At 42.8% G+C, this 15860-nt stretch overlaps 1 protein-coding gene across 7 annotated transcripts in view; it reads left to right on the top strand.

Annotated features, from left to right (window-relative positions):
• SPATS2L (spermatogenesis associated serine rich 2 like) overlaps positions 1 to 15860 on the top strand; it is a 190252-nt gene that overhangs the window by 69357 nt on the left and 105035 nt on the right. The window contains exon 1 of one of the 7 annotated variants that reach the window (XM_055398725.2): positions 10101 to 10280. The exons of the other annotated variants lie outside the window; for them this stretch is intronic. The gene's annotated coding sequence lies outside the window, so the exon portion shown is untranslated. Of the gene's footprint in view, positions 1 to 10100; positions 10281 to 15860 lie in introns of those variants that run through there. 7 annotated transcript variants of the gene reach the window in all.

Below are 15860 nucleotides of genomic sequence, written 5' to 3'. Positions count from 1 at the left end.
ATACAGTGCCCACAACAGTTCTGTGCACTTAGCAAGCACTCAATAAATAGTTTTGTGCAAATAAATGAACTTAGACTACCCAACCATATGAAGCAGGGGTCTAATTTACTTCTGATATAGAGTACAGAAGTGACACAAAGGTCACTTTGTGTAGGGGTGTGGAGACTTACGCTCTTTGGGCATCACTAGAAGTCTTATTCATGTTTAAATGAAGACAAATCTTAGATACATACTAGTTTACCTAACTGACATTTTCATCTTTAGAAAGGTGAAGAAGGGCTTCCCTGGTGGCTCAGCGATGAAGAATCTGCCTGCCAATGCAGGAGATCTGGGTTCAATCCCTGATACAGGAAGATCCCACATGCCACAGAGAAACTAAGCTGGTGCACCACTATTGAGCCTGTGCTCTAGAGCCTGGGAGCCAAGACTGCTGACGTCTGCTCAGCCTAGAGCCCGTGCTCTGCAACAGGAGAAGCCATCGCAATGAGAAGCCCATGCACCACAACTAGAGAGTAGCCCCCACTCTCTGCAACCAGAGAAAAGCCTGTGTGGCAATGAAGACACAGCACAGTCAAAAATAAATAAAAATTTTAAAAAGAAAAGAAAGGTAAAGAAGATGAAGGAAATGTCTATTTGGCGATCAAATTTTTAACCAAGAAGAGATTGCTTGGTGAAATAGAAGTGGAAAGAATATGTGTCCATTTATTCAACAGATATTTAGTAGACATCTGCTGTATTCAGGCACTCGGAAGTGACCATGATGTCATCTTAGCTTTTGTGATAACCAGGGAGCAGGTGACATACATGTTGTGGACTTTAGGAGGGAAATTTCAAATAGTCAAAGAAGTAGATGTGATTCTATAGTCTGAAACTCTAAAAGAGAAGATGGCAAAGGAAATGAGAAACCCAACCCTTAAATTCAGATTAGGGCCCTTTCTATGTGCTCCCGAAGCTCCTCAAAAACCCCTGACAAGTTCAGTGTCAGTTTCAATCATAATTCCCCTGCACTCATCTCTACTCTGAAGCTTTACGCTTTAAGAACTTCCCTGGTGGCTCAGATGGTAAAGAATCTTCCTGCAATACGAGAGACCTGGGTTCAATCCCTGGGTTGGGAAGGTCCCCTGAAGAAGGGAAAGGCTATCCACTCCAGTATTCTTGCCTGGAGAATCCCATGGACAGAGGAGACTGGTGGGCTACAGTCCATGGGGTTGCAAAGAGTTGGACGCGAGTGAGCAACTAACACTTTCACTTTAAGCTTTAAGACAGCAGGGTTGCGTCTATCGTGCTTATCTTTGTATCCTAGCAAATAGGACGGTACCTGGCACAAAGCTTACACTCACACACACCCACATATATTCACACCACAATTCATTATATATGTAATGAAGTAAGCAGTAAACAATAATGAAATTCTGATAATATAATCCTGAATATTTTTCCAGATTATCAAAGATAATGTACACTCTTACACACACATTCCAAGTCTAACAGTTCAGGTTTTTTAATGATTAGAATTAAAGGTTTAAAAGTTCTAACTAATGAGGAAAAGAAATGGCTGTGGCTACAAAGGGCATGCTCAAAGTAACTCACAATATAAAAGACCACCTCAAGAAGAATGCAGGGAGAGGCAAATAACACAGAATAAATACCAAAGAGAGAGATAATCCCATTAGAACAGTGTCAGGAAACCTAAAGTCCAGAGTGAGCTGAAGAATGTAAAAAATTCTAAAAACAACAAAAGAGACTTAAAAAGCTGGCAAAGAACAATGCTGCAGAAAATGACGGTGACAAAATAAGCCAAACATAGAAAACTGGAATGCTTGTGATGTTCAGTACTATGCCCATTTTTGCTAATGACATAGTTATAATTTCTGTCAAGACTGGGATACTATTTTTATTGTTGTTTTTTAAAAAATTTTTTGGTAGACTTTTGTTTTACTTTTGTAGAAAAAAAGAACAAGAAATGGATAGGACCTCTGATGAGAAAAACAAAAGGCTATTCATCTCTTCCTATTTTTGCCTTTTAATCAAGGATCATGATTTATCACCTGGTAGGATAGAACAAAATGTGAACAAGAGGCAATTGAGGCCCACAGCCGTGAAACACCAGATCTTTCGCTGTTTGGTGTGGATCGGGGTCTCCTGGCCCAGGCTGTAGCCTGAGAACACTCATGCCTGTAACTGTCCCACTCCAGCCAGCCATCTTGGAGGCATTTGTGAATGGAAAAGTCCCCAGGTGCCTGGTGATTGACAAAAAATAGAAAATATGAAATCCCAGGAAAATTCAAAAATTGACTGAAACTTTTAAGAACACTCAGAAAAGAAAGAGATAACCATTAGGCACCAAGAAGAAGTCAAGCAGGACTAAATGATTTTCCTGTTCATTAGAGTAACTAGAATGCAAGGTGAAGAAAATGTGGTAGATATGGTGTTTTCACAACATCTCAAGATCCTATTATGAATTTAATGAGAACTAGCAGTCCTGAATGTTCATTGGAAGGACTGATGCTAAAGCTGAAGCTCCAATACTTTGGCCACTTCATGCGATGAGTTGACTCACTGGAAAAGACTCTGATGCTGGGAGGGATTGGGGGCGGGAGGAGGCGGGGACGACAGAGAATGAGATGGCTGGATGGCATCACCGACTCGATGGAGGTGGGTTTGAGTGAACTCCGGGAGTTGGTGATGGACAGGGAGGCGTGGCGTGCTGTGGTTCATGGGGTCGCAAAGAGTCGGACACGACTGAGCGACTGAACTGAACTGAACTACTGATGAACTGAATAACAGAATAGTCAAGTGGATTCACAGCTAGGGCTAGGTTTGCATAACCAAGCCAGAGGAGTGCTAAAGAATGGGTCCATGTGATCACAGGGTGATCTATAGACATCTACTTGTGTTATTCTCTAGATCCTTTATCAATGACTTGAATGATGATTCAGTTCAGTTCAGTTCAGTTCAGTCGCTCAGTCGTGTCCGACTCTCCGCGACCCCATGAATCACAGCACGCCAGGCCTCCCTGTCCATCACCAACTCCCGGAGTTCACTCAAACTCATGTCCACAGAATCGGTGATGCCATCCAGCCATCTCATTCTCCGTCGTCCCCTTCTCCTCCCGCCCCCAACCTTTCCCAGCATCAGAGTCTTTTCCAGTGAGTCAACTCGTCTCATGAGGTGGCCAAAGTATTGGAGTTTCAGCTTTAGCATCAGTCCCTCCAATGAACATCCAGGATTGATCTCCTTTAGAATGGACTGGTTGGATCTCCTTGCAGTATAAGGGACTCTCAAGAGTCTTCTCCAACACCACAGTTCAAAAGCATCGATTCTTCGGCGATCAGCTTTCTTCACAGTCCAACTCTCACATCCATACATGACCACGGGAAAAACCATTGCCTTGACTAGACGGACCTTGGTCGGCAAAGTAATGTCTCTGCTTTTTAATATACTATCAAGGTTGGTCATAACTTTCCTTCCAAGGAGCAAGCGTCTTTTAATTTCATGATGATTACTCTGATAAAAATAATAGAAATAAGAAACATCTGTTGAACTCTTCTGTTACTCTGAATGTATTCATTTATGTAAAACTATAGTCCTATATAGTTGAAATTTTTATCTCCACTTTACAAATAAGCAGCACAGAGGGTTGAAGTCACTTCCTCAAGGTCACACAGTTTATAGGTGGCAGAACTGAGATTCAAGCCCAGACTGTTTACTTAATGGCATGAGTTATATGAATTATATCCATCAATATGTGGATGACCAAAGTGAAATGTGAGGCTTTGCAGGTGGCTCAGTGGTAAAGAATCCACTTGCCAACACAGGAGACATGGGTTCGATCCCTCGGTCAGGAAGATCCTCTGGAGAAGGAAATGGCAACCCACTCCAGTATTCTTGCCTGGGAAATCTCACAGACAGAGGAGCCTTGTAGGCTGCTGTCCATGGGATCGCAAAAAGAATTGGACATAGCTTAGCAACTATAAATAACAACAAAGTGAAATGTACAGGTAAAATGTAAAGTTAGAGCTTTGGTGTCCACCCCCCCAAATAATAATAGAATGGAAAAATTAGCCCAGTGAATAAAGATAAAATTAATTTGAGCCAAATGTAAACTCATACACTTAAGTTCCAAATAAATCAACTGCAAAAGTAAAGATTGGAAAGATAGAACTTATAGCAAATCAGGAAGTCTTGGGAGTTTCATTTAATATTGGCTCACTATAACCAATGAATAGTGTGATTGTCAACAAAATGCCATCTTAGAGCAAAATTTAAAAACATTGTTCTTCCTATTAATAATTTTCTACCCCATTTGGCTTTTTTTTTTTAACCAAGTCAACTTTCCATTTTTGATTCTAGTTTTCCATTTTGATTCTTGTTCAATTCTAGGGAATACTAAGGTTTTCCAATTTAGCAGAATGAACCCACTAAATAATTTTTAAATGAGTCCCTTTATTTGCATTGAACCAAAACAATGGCAGCAGACTAGTGGAATAAGCACAAGCTTGCCAGTCAATCCTGGAGGTTGAGTCCCCTTCTTGCTATTGACTGGCTCTGGGACCTTGGTCTTAAAGTCTCAACTCCTAGTTCCCTCATCTAGAAGATGGCAACAATAACGCCTACCTTGCAGGAACATCCTGAGGACTTGGGAGGTAGACAGAAAGAGATAAAATTATACGGCATGGTGCCTTAGGGGGTTTCATTTTCTTCACTATTGTAGCCCCAACAAGTAGGCTGGTGCCTGACACAGAGAAGGGGCTAGGAAGTGTTTTCTAAGTGAATACCTAATGAATGAATATGTTCAGTAAAGGATGAAAGTGAAAATTAAAGTCATTAAGTTGTGTCCAACTCTTTGCGACCCCATGCACCATACAGTCCATGGAATTCTCCAGGCCAGAATACTGGAGTGGGTAGCCTGTCCCTTCTCCAGGGGTTCTTCCCAACCCAGGGATCAAACCTCCCCCATTGCAGCCAGCTTCTTTACCAGCTGAGCCACAAGGGAAGCCCAAGAATACTAGAGTGGGTAGCCTATCCCTTCTCCAGGGGATCTTCCCGACCCAGAAATTGAACCGTGGTCTCCTGCACTGCAGGTGGATTCTTTACCAACTGAGCTATCAGGGAATAGCAGTGTTATCATGAGAAATCTTTGTAAAGCAACAGACTGATTATTCACAGGTTTGAAGAAGGGGAATGCTTTGTCATAGCTAAATTTATTTTTTCCCATTATACAGCATAGCTTCAGGATTTTTTAAAAACTAAAGTAAAACTATGACCTTTAGGTCATCTTTGTAGTGTTTCCTCAGTTCTTACCCCATTTCTTCCCTGAGAAGAATGGGGTAAGGACTTCCATTCTTCTCATTTTGTCTAGTCAGATATTATTTGAAAGCTTGAAATGAAAAATGAAACCAAATTAAGTCTGGCTGATAGCCATTCAGAAATAGATTTTTTTCCTAAGTAGATTAATTTTCAAAGACTTTTTCCTCTTTAAGACCTCCTCATTTTTAAAAGAAGCATTTAGTAAAACAACAGGAATATGTTTCCAGTGTCTAATTATCTCTTTTTCAAGGTTGAATTTGGTAAATTGCATAGTATTAGCTGTTGGTCATCTCCCAGGTAAAAAATAAAACCAAATGAAATCTTTGATATAATTTATGACTTTCTTTCCTAGAGCTAAGTGGAACTCAGCTTCATAGCTTTTGTTTGTTTGCAGGCCTTTCATGTTAGTCAGATTAAAACTAATGTTTTTACAAAACTGTAAGGACAAAGAATCAAGTTGAACTGGTTTAAAAAAACTCCAGTGTTTGATTCAGCATTTCACGAATAGCAGAGAAAATAGAGTCTGGTTTCTGACAGTGGGGTGGGATGCTGATTTGGGGTGGCATGGGAATGAGAAGGAACTCTCCCATTTGCTAAAAGGAAAACGAAACAAGGATGTTATCTCTTAGCTGTTATGAACAGGACAAGCGTATAATTGAAACCAAAGCACATAACACCTTTTCACGTACTGCCTTCTGATGTCAGCTGATTACTTACTGCCTGCTAATCTTATCTCCTTCAGGAGCCTATCTTAAAATTATGCTGAGTTACCATGAGCTAAACACATCTCATCTAGCCAAAACACATAGTAGACTCCCAGTAAATATTTGTTGAGCTTTGCGGACTGTGCAGGTGGGCTTTCTTTCTGGCCTCGTGCATGGCTGACTCGTTTATGCCAGAGAGGTTTTGGGTTTGCTCTTTCTCTTACCTGAAATGCCATTCCCATCATTGGCAGTACTGCCTCAAAGCAGTCAAAAGAGCGCCTCCTCTCAGAAGCCCGTCCTGATTAACCCACCTAAACTGAAACCATCTCACCCATCGAGAAGCCTGTTTTATAAACATGGTTGTAGTCATTTCAGAATGATTTAAGATTCTAATTTCTCTTGGCTCTGGCATCACTCACACCCCTACAGTATACACACCTCAAGAATAGGCATTGAGTCTTATTTCCCACAGCAATATACATAGGCACACCCCTACACATGCAGTGTCCACCCATGGAAAGCACACTCAAAGGACGTGTTCTACAGCTAGGTAATGAAATTTTTAACATTAGTGAAAAAAGCCAGACAGCCCTGATTGTTTGTCTCTATCAGTCTGCTAAGAATGGGTATAAATGGAATCAAGGCTGTGAGAGATGGATTTTTTTCATCAGATAAATGATCAAAACCTAATACATTTACACCTCAAAATTGCTTTAAAGTAGATTGGATGACTAACAGAAAAGTCTTCCAAAGGGAAGTAATATATGGTATTATATTTATTTGAGAGACCTGTACAATATTTGAACTACTGTACAAAAACCAGTTTTGAATCATTCAGTCTTTAGAAAAATGATTTGGAAGAGATTAAAGTATATATCGCTGTGGCTTATAGACAGTCATAAGCATTTGGTACCTTCCAGACTTCACCCAATGTGAGTTGAGCCATAGGGCAGTCCGGGACTCAGAGCAAGGTGTATGCTTTCAGGCCTTTGATTGTTGTACACTAAAGAAATAAGCAGACAGGTCATGAGAAGGTTTACAAAGAACCCATAGTGTGCATAAGGGTATCAAGAGCAACAAAAACCCATATCTGTAGGTGTAGTATTTAATGGTGAGGTTAGTGGTTAAATGTGTTCAGCATTGGGCTAGAAACCACTCTTTTTTCCTCATATTCCACAGAAAAGATACATTTTCAGATAGAACTTTGATAGAGGTGAACTGGAGGGCTGGTCTAGCTACCTGATTATCCTGCATACAAGTCTCTGAGTTAAGAACATAAGTAGGAGATGTTGGGGAAGTTACCTGGTTAAAGACATGGGATACATGGGGTCCAATATGGGAAGATATAGGGGCCTTCAGTGTCCATGGCTGACTGGAACTCTGCTGGGTTGGCCATGAGCGGGGAGAAGGAGTGGGTTGGAGGGTGTGTAAGTGAGGTGGCTGGAGTGGCATTGACTCCGCTTGTTTTAATGGTGACAATGCTTGTTTTAAGTGATTCCCCAATACTTGATGTTGAAACCTGGGGAATAAATCATTGCAACCAAGAAAGGAAAAGTGAGAAGACATCTATACCTCTTTTTCCACATGTCTTTACTGAACATTTCAAAGGTCAAGGACACTCTCCTAAGTACTTTGGAAAAGAGAAAGGAGAAGTTGAATTGGTCAGAGACAGCCCTTTCAAAAGGAAGGGATTCTTTCTGTAATTCATTTTTAAAAGTACTTATTAATTTTCCCAAAACAGCATATATTTCAGGTGACAAATTTTTATTTTTTTATTATAGCTAGAAATTGAAATAAAATTTGCTAAGGCAGTGAATATGATGTCTAGAATTTTGAACCTATCAGTCAAAATGAGTTTTATTATCTGTGATCGCATTAGAATAAATTCAAGGACATTGAAATTATGTTAATTCTCTCTTTTATCCATCTTGATACAGTTACCTAAAATCAGCACATATCAAAGGAGATTTCATAATTTTTAGGCTGCTCTGTTATTAGCTCTAAGACTTCATTTGAACTTTGTCCTTTTCGTGTTATCGCTGCTCATTGCCCTCTGAAGACAAGTACCTTAGAGGTGAACTTGGTCACTAGAGTCCTGACCACACCTGCCAGCCACAAGGCAGGAAACTGTGATCTGGCATGGGTTTCTGAGTCATTCTACAAGGAAGAGGTATTATAGTCTTGGATTTACTTTTACTTGTGCTGAAATTTTAAGAGCATGATAAACAAATGGCTCTGTGGACACCAAGCCCTGGGAGTCTCTCTCTCAGGATGCTGCAGTCAGGCCTCAGCCTTGTGCTGCCACCCACAGCTCCCTGGAATTGCCCTTTGCCTCATTTAAAGTAGCAGCGTCCATGGCGAGGGAAGGGTGTATCTACATGAGGGCAACTTGTGGTCAGAAGATTGTGTTTCAAGGACCAGCTCCATCGCTGGCCAGATGCATGACCATAGCCTTTTATGGCATAGTTTTTCACCTGCAAAGTGAAGATGGAGGAAAGCAACCACATATGCTGTGGAGGAATTAATGAGATTATTTATCTATTTAGATTTATTTTATAGCACGTAATGTGCCCCAAGCACTGTTTTAATCATTTTAAAATTATGAACTCATTTCATCTTCATTACTACACTTCGAGGTAGTTACTATAAATATTCTCAGTTTACCGATGAGGAAATGAAGATGTAGAGAGGTTGAGTAACTTACCTAGGTCCCCAAACCAGTAAGAGGCAGAGTTGAGATTCAAACTTGGTAAATTGCAGTTACTTATTTTCTATCATAAGAAGATAAAGAAGAATCTGAATAGCAGAAAATGGGCAGTGTTTTCTCTTTGTGATCATTTAGGGGACCCCGATTCTGTGGCAAATAGATGGGGGAAATGGAAACAGTGACACTGTATTTTCTTTGGCTCCAAAATCACTGTGGATGGTGACTGCAGCCATGAAATTAAAAGATGCTTGCTCCTTGGAGGAAAAGCTATGTCAAACCTAGACAGCATATTAAAAAGCAGAGACTTCACTTTGCCAATAAATGTCTGTATAATCAAAGCTATGGTTTTTCCAGTAGTCATTAAATAAGGCTGAGCACCAAAGAATTGATGTTTTCAAACTGTGGTGCTGAAGAAGACTCTTGGGATTCCCTTGGACAGCAAGGGGAGATCAAACCAGTCAATCCTAAAGGAAATCAACCCTGAATATTCATTAGAAGAACTGATGCTGAAGCTGAAGCTCCAATGCTTTGACCACCTGATTCGAAGAGCTGACTCATTGGAAAAGACCCAGATGCTGGGAAAGATTGAAGTCAGGAGAAGAAGGCGGACGACAGAGGATGAGATGGTTGCATGGCATCATTGACTCAATGGACATGAGTTTGAGCAAATTCCTGGGGATGGTGAAGGACAGGGAAGCCTGGTGTGCTACACCTCATGGGGTCGTGAAGAGCTGGACATGACTGAGCGACTGAACAAACACTAAAGATACTGTGTGGCTGGTGACTATGGCACCATAATTATTGCAGACACCTCTGCCACAGGGCTGGCTATGGGGCTCTCTGGCTCACTGGGAGTGGTTAGCGAGACGATGGGACCAAGAGTGGCCTGAACCTAAAGAGAAATAGTGCCTTTCTCAGAATGTGTTGAATTTACGAGTGATTTTTCTTTCTTTCTTTCTTTTTAAATATCAAACCAGCAAGCAAACATATATAAGATTAAGGTACCTCTAGGTGGCACAGGCCTGACAAGCAGGAAAGCCTTCTCTCTTCTGAGTTCCAATGATTATCACCGCCCCCAGGCTCCTCACACTGGCTTTTCATTGGTAAAATCCACTTTGAAAACTTCATTCCTCTGGGTGAGAGCATCACCCCAAATAAAATGTATATACCCCTGGACACAGTAGTACCTTATTCATTGGGTGTAAGATTAGCTGGCAGTTGCCTCCAGTAAGGTCTGGAGCCAGGAACAGGTTTTAGAACTGGGAGGAGGTGCAGGGCGAGGAATGTTTGCTGATTGATTGACCTGCCTGTCCTGGTGTCACAGGAAGATTAGAAGCCCTTAACTAACTCACATTCTCAGAAACTAACCTTTGGAAGGATGACTGCGGTCCCAGCCCGCACTGTCTCTGAGTCTCTGGGGCAGTCCGTGTAAAAGTTGCAAGTTCAGTCTTACAGCTCCGCCTTCCCCAAGTGGAGAACGAAAAACAGCATTCGCTAACAGAGGCCTGAAAGCCAGAGCACGGGGCAGTTTTACATAAAGGAAACAAGCATTTTCGCAGGTGAGTCCCTCCAAGCCTCAGGTGTCCTCAGCCACCATCCCACCCCTGGTTACCCAGCCACCACACTCAGGATCCTGCTACCTATCCCAGTCTCCGCTCCATCTGAGTCACACTGTTAAGATGACTAGACGCAGTAAAAGCAAGTTGATAAAGGTGGTCAGTTCAGGGGAAAGGCTTATCTGTCTGTTGAGAAAGGCAGCCAAGCCGTGCGCGGGAAGCCCTGATTTGGACACCTTACCAAGTGAGTCGTGGTGGATTTTGTGAGAAAGGCTTAGGAGCAATGGTACTGGGTTGGGGAAGGAGGTATGAGAGGGTCTGGCTGCCTCTAGTTCTCTTCTGCCTCAGTTCCCTAGCCTTTCTCTCCCAGGAGATGCCATCATAGTCCGTTTTGATTCAGTCAATGCCAGGGGCAAACGTTTCAAGGAAGTAGGAGGGACCTGAGTTTCTCTGCTACTTTGAGAAAACCATTCAGTGTTTACTAGGAGGGTGCTGACTTAATGAAGCAGGAATATTGTGAGTGCCTTAGAAGAAAGGTTTTTGAAACCAGAATATGCTCTGGAGGGATGGTGGCTTTCTTTACCAGCTGTTTATTCCGTGACAAATGAGACCACTTCCCTGAACTGGCGGTGAAGGTAGAGCTTTGTTTGCCGGGTTTTATTAGTACTTTTCTTTGCCAGGCTAGAGCTATAGAGCAGAACCACAGCGCATGTTTTCTTTGGAGATGGGTATCAGTGTTTTCCTTCAAGATTTGCTGTAAAAACAAGCCGACTTCCAGCCTGCCCCCTCTAACTGCAAGTCCGCCCCTAACCCTCTGATGAGACTGGTCAGCTAGGTTGATCGCAACCCTACTGGTGCTCTGCCCAAAGCCTTAAGCCAGGTCATTTCCAGGTCTAATTTCCTGAGTCTACACGCTGCTTTTCCCCCCACCTCCTCTTTTCTGTATTTTCGCTTGTATATCTATCTCTCTCACATGGTTTAAGCTCCTTTGTGAAGTGAAGTCGCTTAGTTGTGTCTGACTCTTTGCGACCCCATGGACTGTAGCCTACCAGGTTCCACCATCCATGGGGTTTTCCAGGCAAGAATACTGGAGTGGGTTGCCATTTTCTTCTCCAGTAAGCTCCTTTGGGGGCAGGTATTTTTTTGGGCTCCAGAATCACTGCAGGTGGTGATTGCAGCCATAAAATTAAAAGATGCTTGCTCCTTGAAAGGAAAGTTATGACCAACCTAGACAGCATATTAAAAAGCAGAGACATTACTTTGTCTACAATGGTCTGTCTAGTCAAGGCGATGGTTTTTCCCGTGGTCATGTATGGATGTGAGAGTTGGACTGTGAAGAAAGCTGAGTGCAGAAGAATTGATGCTTTTGAACTATAGTGTTGGAGAATATTCTTGAGAGTCCCCTGGACTGCAAGGAGATCCACCCAGTCCATCCTAAAGGAGATCAGTCCTAGGTGTTCGTTGGAAGGACTGATGTTGAAGCTGAAACTCCAATACTTTGGCCATTTGATGTGAAGAGCTGACTCATTTGAAAAGACCCTGATGCTGGGAAAGATTGAGGGCAGGAGGAGAAGGGGACGACAGAGGATGAGATAGTTGGATGGCATCACCGACTCAATGGATATGGGTTTGAGTGAACTCCGGGAGTTGGTGATGGACAGGGAGGCCTGGTGTGCTGCGATTCATGGGGTCGCGGAGAGTCGGACACGACCTAGTGACTGAAATGAACTGAACTGAACTCCTGGAGTCAGGAGGTCTGAGTTCAGATCTCAGCTCAGGCACTTGCCTGCAGTGTGACTTAAGGTGCTCACATTTCTTTCTCTATAAAATGAAGGTTAACATACTCCACAGGGTCTTTATGAGAATTAAATGAGTTCATACTTGGGAAGTGCCCAAGTTCATACTTGGGTATACAGGAAAGTGTGTGTGAGTGTTAGTTGCTATGTCGTGTCCAACTCTGTAACCCACCAGGCTACTCTATGCATGGAATTCTCCAGGAATCTTCCCAACCCAGGGATCAAACCTGGATTCTTTACAGTCTGAGCCACCTGGGGTATACAGGAAGAGTTTCCATAAGTGTTATTTTGTGACCATTGCCAGCATTCTCTGTAGAGCCCATGATATTGTAGGTGTTTAGTAAATGTTTGTCAGATATTAAGAAAAAACTTTGTGTAGGAATTGCCATAGCTGGGTAAAGAGCCGGGGGAAGGGAAAAAAAGAAAGAGAAGGCATGTTATTTCCTTTTCAGCATTTTTGGAGTTGGTGTGAGGTGCTTTGGTGCTCAGGGGTGTGAGGAGAACTGTGCTTGATCTTTTGTCTGAATGCTTCTGGGGTTTGGGATTTGTTCCGTGGGCAGTAGAGGGGTGGTAAGCAAGGCGGTGTGATCTGTGGGCAGACAGCTTATTATAGCATGCTTGGAGAGAATGGATTTATTCTTCCGAACCTCAAAACGCCAGCCACTTCACCTTTCCCAAGGCATCTCTGAGGATGGGCCTGTTGTAAAGACTTGAGCTGACATCATTGCATCTTGAAAGAACCGAGCATAATTGAATTGCTGATACAAGTGGGTACTTGCACTGGGCCCCGCTCACCCACATCTCTATGGAAACACATGTTTGCTTGAAAGCCCAGCAATCAGAAGCAGAGTCTTCCAGGAGCCAGCATTGGGTCACTTTTAGAAAAAGGCATTTATTTATATTCTTGAGCTGTCAGAGATCTATGCAATGAAATAATTTCAAATTAAATAGAAAAATCAGGCCACAGATGAATGCTAATAGAGCCTGCCATGGACCCTCCCCCTATGCCCTCAGGGGCCTGAGATCTACGCGTTTATTTTAGCTGTCCTTTGCTCTTTTGCTCCTATTTGCATTCTGCTGCAGTGAGTGAGGAGGTGGTTTGGCACTTTATGCAAAAATGGTTAATCTTCATTCATACGCATTTGCCGGTACTAAAATGGAAAATGCAAAGCTGGGCTCGCCATCAAATCTGCTTTGTGCTCTCCCAGACCACTCTGTGTGTGCACTGTGTACAAGGGCGTACAATCCAGATGACTGCCTCCTCTGCAAGCACCCGGGGCTGTTGAGTCAAGACATTCTCTCAGAAAGGTCTGAAACTTGCATCAGCCCATCTTGCCCTGGATGTGCTCAAGTGATATCCTAAGTGATTGGAAGCTTTTATCTGCCTCTGGAAGCAGGATTTTTCAAATAAGTATTGGCTGTTAATGACCTGTTTAAAGAAAACATTCAATTTTCTTTCTTCCCCCTACAAAGAACTTAGTAGGCAGTGACATTTCTAAACCAAAGGCTAACCCTGCTTTTCAAAAGAGGCAGAGACTGGGCTTTTAAATGTGAATTTTTTTTCCCTGACATTTGCCCTTAAAATGCTTTTCCGTGAAGCTGTTCTAACAGTGGGTTTAGTCCACTGAAGTGTCTTTGAATAAAAATGCAACCTTGAGATCTTTTTTCCCCCCTTCAAATTAAACAAAAAAAGTCTAGGTTAGGAGTCTTCATATGAAAGTTATATTTCAGTCACCGTTCCCAGTTTCATTGTTTATGTGCCCTCATTCCTAATAATTGAAGCAACTTTCCTCCAAGGAGCAAGGCACTGCACAAGAACTTTCATTAAACTGTGGGAATTAAACCACAGAAGCAAGAGCTGAAGTCCTTGGAATATGAGAGACCTCAGTAATTACAAGACCAGATAAGGAACAGCAAAGGTGGGAGTGAAAGGAAAGAGAGCACAAAACGGAAGAGAGATTAAGCAATGGAAAAGTTGAGCAATGGAAAACCTGTATGTTGTTACATTTAGACAAGGTTCCAGTTTTATAGAGGGAGCACTGTTTCCCTCTTGAGCTAGCATGTCAGTCCCCTTGACTGTGCTTAGGGGACTGCACAGTTAGTCCTTGGCCAGTTTAAAGATGATCTTTACAGAGAAATAGCCTATAAATATATGGGAGACACCACCCATGTCTTTTTTTTTTTTTTTCTAAGGTAAATTTTCAGCTTTCAGCTGCTCTGGCTGCTCACTGCTCCCATCACCCCAAGGGCTCTTACAGACTTAAGTACCTGTGAGCTGCAAAGGGCCACAGAGGTCCCATGCTCTGAAGGTTGGAGACAATGCCATCCCAAAATATGGCTGTGGGAGTTCAGAGCATGGTATCCCCAAATATGCTGCTTTGGTGTATTTGGTGAGCTATGGGCACTGAAAAACAGCAAATACAGGAAGAGGCTTTGAGTTCCGCTTTTCTGCTTAAAGACAGATTGTCCAAGAAGAACTCAGTTGCCATAAATTCCCTACCTGGTTGGTGAAACTCCCAGGGTGGTGTTGACTTTCATCACAGAAGAGGAGACCAGAATTGACACCACACTCAGCAGACCCTGTCACAGGCTATCACAGCTCCCATCTGCTCTTTTAAGGACCTGTTTGTCTTTCCTAAAAATCATTCACTGTCCTCAGAGGCTTGTACCCCCTCTGCTTTCCCTGTTAAGATGGTATTTATCCTGAATTCTAGGCTACCTTGGGGAGAATTCTTCACTTTCTCCTGACTATCTTCCATGTGTCCATGAGATATGGGGTTTCCCTTGTGGCTCAGATGGTAGAGTGTGCCTGCAATGCAAGAGACATGGGTTCGATCCTTGGGGAAGGGAAGATCCCTGGGGAAGTGAATGGCTATCCACTCCATTATTTCTGCCTGGAAAACCCCATGGACAGAGGAACCTGGCAGGCTACAGTCATGGGGTCACAAAGAGTCGAATACAAATGAGCAATACCATGAGATATACATGTTAATAAGCATGTGTTTGTTTTTCTCATATCAATCTGTCTTTTATTACAGGGGTCCCAACTAAGAACTCAAAGGGTAAGAGGGAAATTACTTTTCCTCCCCTAGAACTCCATCCTCTTTTTCTGCAACTGGAGACCTGAGGCCCTCATGCTATACTCTGACAACCTAGAACCCCTGCTCAGATGTTCCACCAGGAAGAATGGCAGCCCCATAGAAAAATTTGCAGCCTCTCCCGAGATCTCTATCAAAACTTACGTGTCCTGTCTCCCATTCTCTCTTACCTGTCCTGTCTCCCATTCTGTCAGAGCACCACTCTCTGCGAAGGGCCAAATGCTGGCAGTAGAGATTGAAATAAGTTAACGTATGAAGTCACCCTTTCTTCAGGAGATGATAGCATGCCATAAGCTAAGGAAGAATATAGACATCTCTTAAGAGATTTTCCTAGCTTAGGCGTTGGCACTCTGGGAAATCATGGGGCGCTCTGTTTTGACAGAGAGGCTTTCTGCTACTTTTCCAGTCACGTCACATAATTGATTTCCTCCCCACAAGATCAGGGCTTCCCAGGTGGCACTAGTGATAAAAGAACTCACCTGCTAATGCTGGAGACATAAGAGACTCTTGTTCAATCCCTGGGTGGGAAAGATCCCCCGGAGGAGGGCATGGCAACCCACTGCAGTATTTTGCCTGGAGAATCTTATGGACAGAGGAGCCTGGTGGGCTACAGTCCACACGGTCACACAGAGTCAGACACGACTGAAATGACCTAGCACTTAGTACCACAAGATCAGTCCCGATTCTTC

Source organism: Moschus berezovskii, chromosome 2 (genome assembly GCF_049115385.1).
Source record: "Moschus berezovskii isolate FMDL1 chromosome 2, NW_MosBer_1.0, whole genome shotgun sequence".
In the NCBI taxonomy this organism is placed as follows: domain Eukaryota; kingdom Metazoa; phylum Chordata; class Mammalia; order Artiodactyla; family Moschidae; genus Moschus; species Moschus berezovskii.
The sequence above is the reverse complement of the archived record's forward strand: the minus strand, read 5'-3'. Positions and strand labels throughout refer to the sequence as shown.